Genomic DNA, 6,864 nt, shown 5'->3' on the forward strand with positions numbered 1-6,864 from the left:
TGCGGTTGTCCGCGGCAACGTCTGGTGTTGTGCATGTGGTGGTAGGGTCTCTGCCTGCTGGTTGTTCTGCAGGACATGGTGTCCACGCATGCCGTTGCCAGCGGTGACAGGTGAGTGAGTGTGTGTGCTATTCCCCTTTAAGTTGGTGTTTTCCCTTCTGTGGTGTAGGAAGGGTTAATTTCCTTCCCAGTGTGTGTGATGTCACTGGGTGTGGTTGACTGGTGGGTGTGGCCTTTTGGCCTATATAGCCTGAGTCTCTTGCAGGCTTCAGTAGGTTGCTCTCAGCCATGCTGGCTGGAGCAGCCTCCTGTCTCCTCAATCTGCCTGGTGAGGACCATCCTTCTGGTCATAAAACCTTGTTAGTAAAACCTTTGTTACCTTGTCTGATGTTATGTTTATGTGTATGTGGTTGCTGGTTTGTTGCACCTTATGGTTCCCTGGTTCCCCGTGTGATGTATGGTGTGTGCTGTTGTCTTTTCTGTGGTTGTTAGACAGACAGCACTTTTGCATGGGTTCCGGGCAGTGTGTTTATGGCAGGTAGGTGAGGTAGTAGTTCCACATACCTGCCACTGCCATAAGGTGTATTGGTTTCCCCTTATTTACCAGCTTGGCCTTTCTAGGCTCCTGTTCCTCCGTGTTCTGGAGGAACAGGTAGTCTATCCAGCTCCTAGCCTAGGGACCTGCGGAGGGATAGTAGGGACCCGAGGTTCCAGCGCATGGGTCCTCCTACCCTAAAGGTCGGCCCATGCAGGTTAGGAGTTAGGGTCAGATCAGGGAGACTTTAGGAGGTGACCTGCTCCCTGATCCTGTGGTCCTGGCCTTGCAGCGACCCAACATCTACGGGTACCGCACGGCTGGGGGTTTCCCCCACCGCCAGCCGTGACAGCTGCTGGGCCTGCAGCTACACCACTGGTGGCGAGGGAAAAGTTCCAGCAGCAGCAAGGCAGCACACGCCGAGAGGCAGTCTAGCTAAAAGCTCTGCATGTTGTAGTTTAATTACAGGGAACCGCTCGCTGTGCGCTGCCTTGATGCCGCAGTAACTGACCACCACCATGTCATCATCATCACAAACACCAAACCAACAATTATTATTGTTTGAGAGTGAAATACTACAATTTAAGTTAACGTAAACGTATAAAATCGAGTTGTATTGAAATTGTATGTGTGTGGGGTATAAGCTATTAGATATTGTCCATCTGAGGAGAGATGTACCTGTCTAGTGACGTGACGACATAGTATGGGGTGTAAAGCTGGTCCACCTCCACATGGTGCACCCTGGGTAATGCTAAATGAACCAGCGAATATAGAATGTAAAAAATTACATCTCCTGACCAACAGGACACTTATTGGAATCTTTAGACTAGCCATTCGCACACTGCGGCCCTCCAGCAAACTGCGGCCCTCTAGCTGTGGCAAAAATACAACTCCCATCATTCCATGACAGCCTAGAGCTATCATCCTATAGAAGGGCTTAATGGGAGTTGTAGTTTAAGAACAACTAGAGGACCGTTGTTTGAATAGACTGTGTGTTTGTGTGTTGGGGGTGGGGGGTGGTCAGAGGGGGTGTGGGTTTGAGGGGGGGGGTTTGGTGGTATGCAGTGTGGGTATATTGTGTGAGGCAGGAAATTAGATTTGCAATGGGCATCTGATATATATTTGTCTGCTAGCCATACATAATGACACGTTGGCCACATGTATGTATGGATATCATATAAATATATAGCAGATGCCAGTGAGATAGCGCTTTGATGGCAGACCAAACATTTGTCATATCAAAAATGCTTAACTATTTATTTTAGTAATACAAATAAAATCACATTTTATCTAGTATGAGTAGATGTTACTAATTATATGAAAAAAGTATTACCTTTCAGGTAATAGTTTCAACCTATTATTTATATCTAATCAAAGTATGGGATATGTGAATTTAATTGCCATGCGAAAATAGTTTCCACATACAAAGACATCCGAAAAATTCAATTCAATAAACCTACATAAGAATATTAGTAAGATATGCCAAACAAGTGTGTGCGATAGAATGTTCAATTTACTTATACTTACTTGCTTGCCACCATCTTTCCAATCGCATGTAACTTTAACTGACGCACGCTGGATTCAAGATGAAACCGGTTACTTCCGGCCAGAAGTGACTCGCGCACATGCGCATGAGCATACGAACATTTCATTGCCGTTTCAGCTATATGTATTTTTACGAATATTCAATATATTGCTGAAATATCAGGTTTCAGAATATTCGTAATATTCAAAATCAACTATATATTAGAATATCGAGAATATTCGTAAAAGACACAGCGGATATAGTGCTTTAGTATTTTTTAAATCTTTACTTTAATAAAATTTTTACTAATATTGGCTATATTACAAAAACACTGTTTTTGATAGTATTCGTCTGATTTTATATTGCAATATAGCGAATATTCGAAACCGTAAATATAGGAAAGTTGTATTGTATACACTGAACAGTGAACACTAGAGATTAGAGAAATTTAGGAAATCGCAACACGCGACTAATTAATCGCATATTAATCGCGTTAAATATAAATTAACGAATATTCGATTTTGGCGAATATTATATCGAATATGGCACCTCACGCTCATCACTACTCAGTTGTACTCAGTCCACATATACTTCTATTCACTGTAACATAAACCTTTAATAATTAATACTCTTGACGTCCATCCTCCATTCATGCACACTAGTACATTCACATTCACTTGCGCCATTCCCAATCGTCATTCCGTCCTGACACCCAATCCAGCGCATCTCAGTCCCCAGCTCCCCTATCTATTTGTGCCAGCACTCCGATACTAAGCGCACTGACACTGCGCACATAGGACAGTTTCGCTTCAGCTGTCCATCAGTAGCCCCGCCCCCCACTTTCCTGCATCCTCCAGCCAGCAGGCCGTAACCAGCCACGCCCCCTATTGCCCGGCTCAAGAAAGCGCTCGCTCTCTCACACGTGGGAAGCCGCACTACACACAGCAGCACGATACCAAGGTATTATTTTCAAATTCCGATTCCCCTTTAGTTCATCAACACTTTTTAGATCGCAAGACCCATAAAAATTTTCAATCTCTATCTAGTTCCTATTTCTTATTTCTAATTAATCTACTATTTAAGCTCCTAACTAGAGTTGAGCGAACACCTGGATGTTCGGGTTCGAGAAGTTCGGCCGAACATCCCGGAAATGTTCGGGTTCGGGATCCGAACCCGATCCGAACTTCGTCCCGAACCCGAACCCCATTGAAGTCAATGGGGACCCGAACTTTTCGGCACTAAAAAGGCTGTAAAACAGCCCAGGAAAGAGCTAGAGGGCTGCAAAAGGCAGCAACATGTAGGTAAATCCCCTGCAAACAAATGTGGATAGGGAAATGAATTAAAATAAAAATTAAATAAATAAAAATTAACCAAAATCAATTGGAGAGAGGTCCCATAGCAGAGAATGAGGCTTCACGTCAGCCACCACTGCAACAGTCCATTGGCATATATTTAGGCCCAGCACCCAGGCAGAGGAGGGAGGTCTCGTAACAGAGAATCTGTCTTCATGTCAGCAGAGAATCAGTCTGCATGTCATAGCAGAGAATGAGGCTTCACGTCAGCCACCACTGCAACAGTCCATTGGCATATATTTAGGCCCAGCACACACACAGGCAGAGGAGAGAGGTCCCGTAACAGAGAATCTGTCTTCATGTCAGCAGAGAATTAGTCTGCATGTCATAGCAGAGAATGAGGCTTCACGTCAGCCACCACTGCAACAGTCCATTGGCATATATTTAGGCCCAGCACCCAGGCAGAGGAGGGAGGTCCCGTAACAGAGAATCTGTCTTCATGTCAGCAGAGAATCAGTCTGCATGTCATAGCAGAGAATGAGGCTTCACGTCACCCACCACTGCAACAGTCCATTGGCATATATTTAGGCCTAGCACACAGGCAGAGCAGAGAGGTCCCGTAACAGACGATCTGGCTTCATGTCAGCAGAGAATCAGTCTGCATGTCATAGCAGAGAATGAGGCTTCACGTCAGCCACCACTGCAACAGTCCATTGGCATATATTTAGGCCCAGCACACACACAGGCAGAGGAGAGAGGTCCCGTAACAGAGAATCTGTCTTCATGTCAGCAGAGAATCAGTCTGCATGTCATAGCAGAGAATGAGGCTTCACGTCACCCACCACTGCAACAGTCCATTGGCATATATTTAGGCCTAGCACACAGGCAGAGCAGAGAGGTCCCGTAACAGACGATCTGGCTTCATGTCAGCAGAGAATCAGTCTGCATGTCATAGCAGAGAATGAGGCTTCACGTCACCCACCACTGCAACAGTCCATTGGCATATATTTAGGCCCAGCACACACACAGGCAGAGGAGAGAGGTCCCGTAACAGAGAATCTGTCTTCATGTCAGCAGAGAATTAGTCTGCATGTCATAGCAGAGAATGAGGCTTCACGTCAGCCACCACTGCAACAGTCCATTGGCATATATTTAGGCCCAGCACCCAGGCAGAGGAGGGAGGTCCCGTAACAGAGAATCTGTCTTCATGTCAGCAGAGAATCAGTCTGCATGTCATAGCAGAGAATGAGGCTTCACGTCAGCCACCACTGCAACAGTCCATTGGCATATATTTAGGCCCAGCACACACACAGGCAGAGGAGAGAGGTCCCGTAACAGAGAATCTGTCTTCATGTCAGCAGAGAATTAGTCTGCATGTCATAGCAGAGAATGAGGCTTCACGTCAGCCACCACTGCAACAGTCCATTGGCATATATTTAGGCCCAGCACCCAGGCAGAGGAGGGAGGTCCCGTAACAGAGAATCTGTCTTCATGTCAGCAGAGAATCAGTCTGCATGTCATAGCAGAGAATGAGGCTTCACGTCACCCACCACTGCAACAGTCCATTGGCATATATTTAGGCCTAGCACACAGGCAGAGCAGAGAGGTCCCGTAACAGAAGATCTGGCTTCATGTCAGCAGAGAATCAGTCTGCATGTCATAGCAGAGAATGAGGCTTCACGTCACCCACCACTGCAACAGTCCATTTTCATAAATTTAGGCCCAGCACCCAGGCAGAGGAGAGAGGTCCCGTAACAGAGGATCTGGCTTCATGTCAGCAGAGAATCAGTCTGCATGTCATAGCAGAGAATCAGGCTTCACGTCAGCCACCACTGCAACAGTCCATTGTCATAAATTTAGGCCCAGCACCCAGGCAGAGGAGAGAGGTCCCGTAACAGACAATCTGGCTTCATGTCAGCAGAGAATTAGTCTGCATGTCATAGCAGAGAATCAGGCTTCATGTCAGCCACCACTGCAACAGTCCATTGGCATATATTTAGGCCTAGCACACAGGCAGAGGAGAGGTTCATTCAACTTTGGGTAGCCTCGCAATATAATGGTAAAATGAAAATAAAAATAGGATTGAATGAGGAAGTGCCCTGGAGTCCAATAATATATGGTTATGGGGAGGTAGTTAATGTCTAATCTGGACAAGGGACGGACAGGTCCTGTGGGATCCATGCCTGGTTCATTTTTATGAACGTCAGCTTGTCCACATTGGCTGTAGACAGGCGGCTGCGTTTGTCTGTAATGACGCCCCCTGCCGTGCTGAATACACGTTCAGACAAAACGCTGGCTGCCGGGCAGGCCAGCACCTCCAAGGCATAAAAGGCTAGCTCTGGCCACGTGGACAATTTAGAGACCCAGAAGTTGAATGGGGCCGAACCATCAGTCAGTACGTGGAGGGGTGTGCACACGTACTGTTCCACCATGTTAGTGAAATGTTGCCTCCTGCTAACACGTTGCGTATCAGGTGGTGGTGCAGTTAGCTGTGGCGTGTTGACAAAAGTTTTCCACATCTCTGCCATGCTAACCCTGCCCTCAGAGGAGCTGGCCGTGACACAGCTGCCTTGGCGACCTCTTGCTCCTCCTCTGCCTTGGCCTTGGGCTTCCACTTGTTCCCCTGTGACATTTGGGAATGCTCTCAGTAGCGCGTCTACCAACGTGCGCTTGTACTCGCGCATCTTCCTATCACGCTCCAGTGCAGGAAGTAAGGTGGGCACATTGTCTTTGTAGCGTGGATCCAGCAGGGTGGCAACCCAGTAGTCCGCACAGGTTAAAATGTGGGCAACTCTGCTGTCGTTGCGCAGGCACTGCAGCATGTAGTCGCTCATGTGTGCCAGGCTGCCCAGGGGTAAGGACAAGCTGTCCTCTGTGGGAGGCGTATCGTCATCGTCCTGCCTTTCCCCCCAGCCACGCACCAGTGATGGACCCGAGCTGCGTTGGGTGCCACCCCGCTGTGACCATGCTTCATCCTCATCCTCCTCCACCTCCTCCTCATCCTCATCCTCCTCGTCCTCCAGTAGTGGGCCCTGGCTGGCCACATTTGTACCTGGCCTCTGCTGTTGCCAAAAACCTCCCTCTGAGTCACTTCGAAGAGACTGGCCTGAAAGTGCTAAAAATGACCCCTCTTCCTCATCCTCCTCCTCCTCCTCCTGGGCCACCTCCTCTTCCATCATCGCCCTAAGTGTTTTCTCAAGGAGACATAGAAGTGGTATTGTAACGCTGATAACGGTGTCATCGCCACTGGCCATGTTGGTGGAGTACTCGAAACAGCGCAACAGGGCACACAGGTCTCGCATGGAGGCCCAGTCATTGGTGGTGAAGTGGTGCTGTTCTGTAGTGCGACTGACCCGTGCGTGCTGCAGCTGAAACTCCACTATGGCCTGCTGCTGCTCGCACAGTCTGTCCAGCATGTGCAAGGTGGAGTTCCACCTGGTGGGCACGTCGCATATGAGGCGGTGAGCGGGAAGGCCGAAGTTACGCTGTAGCGCAGACAGGCGAGCAGCAGCA

The sequence above is a fragment of the Bufo gargarizans genome, chromosome 9, assembly GCF_014858855.1.
Source record: "Bufo gargarizans isolate SCDJY-AF-19 chromosome 9, ASM1485885v1, whole genome shotgun sequence".
In the NCBI taxonomy this organism is placed as follows: Eukaryota; Metazoa; Chordata; class Amphibia; order Anura; family Bufonidae; genus Bufo; species Bufo gargarizans.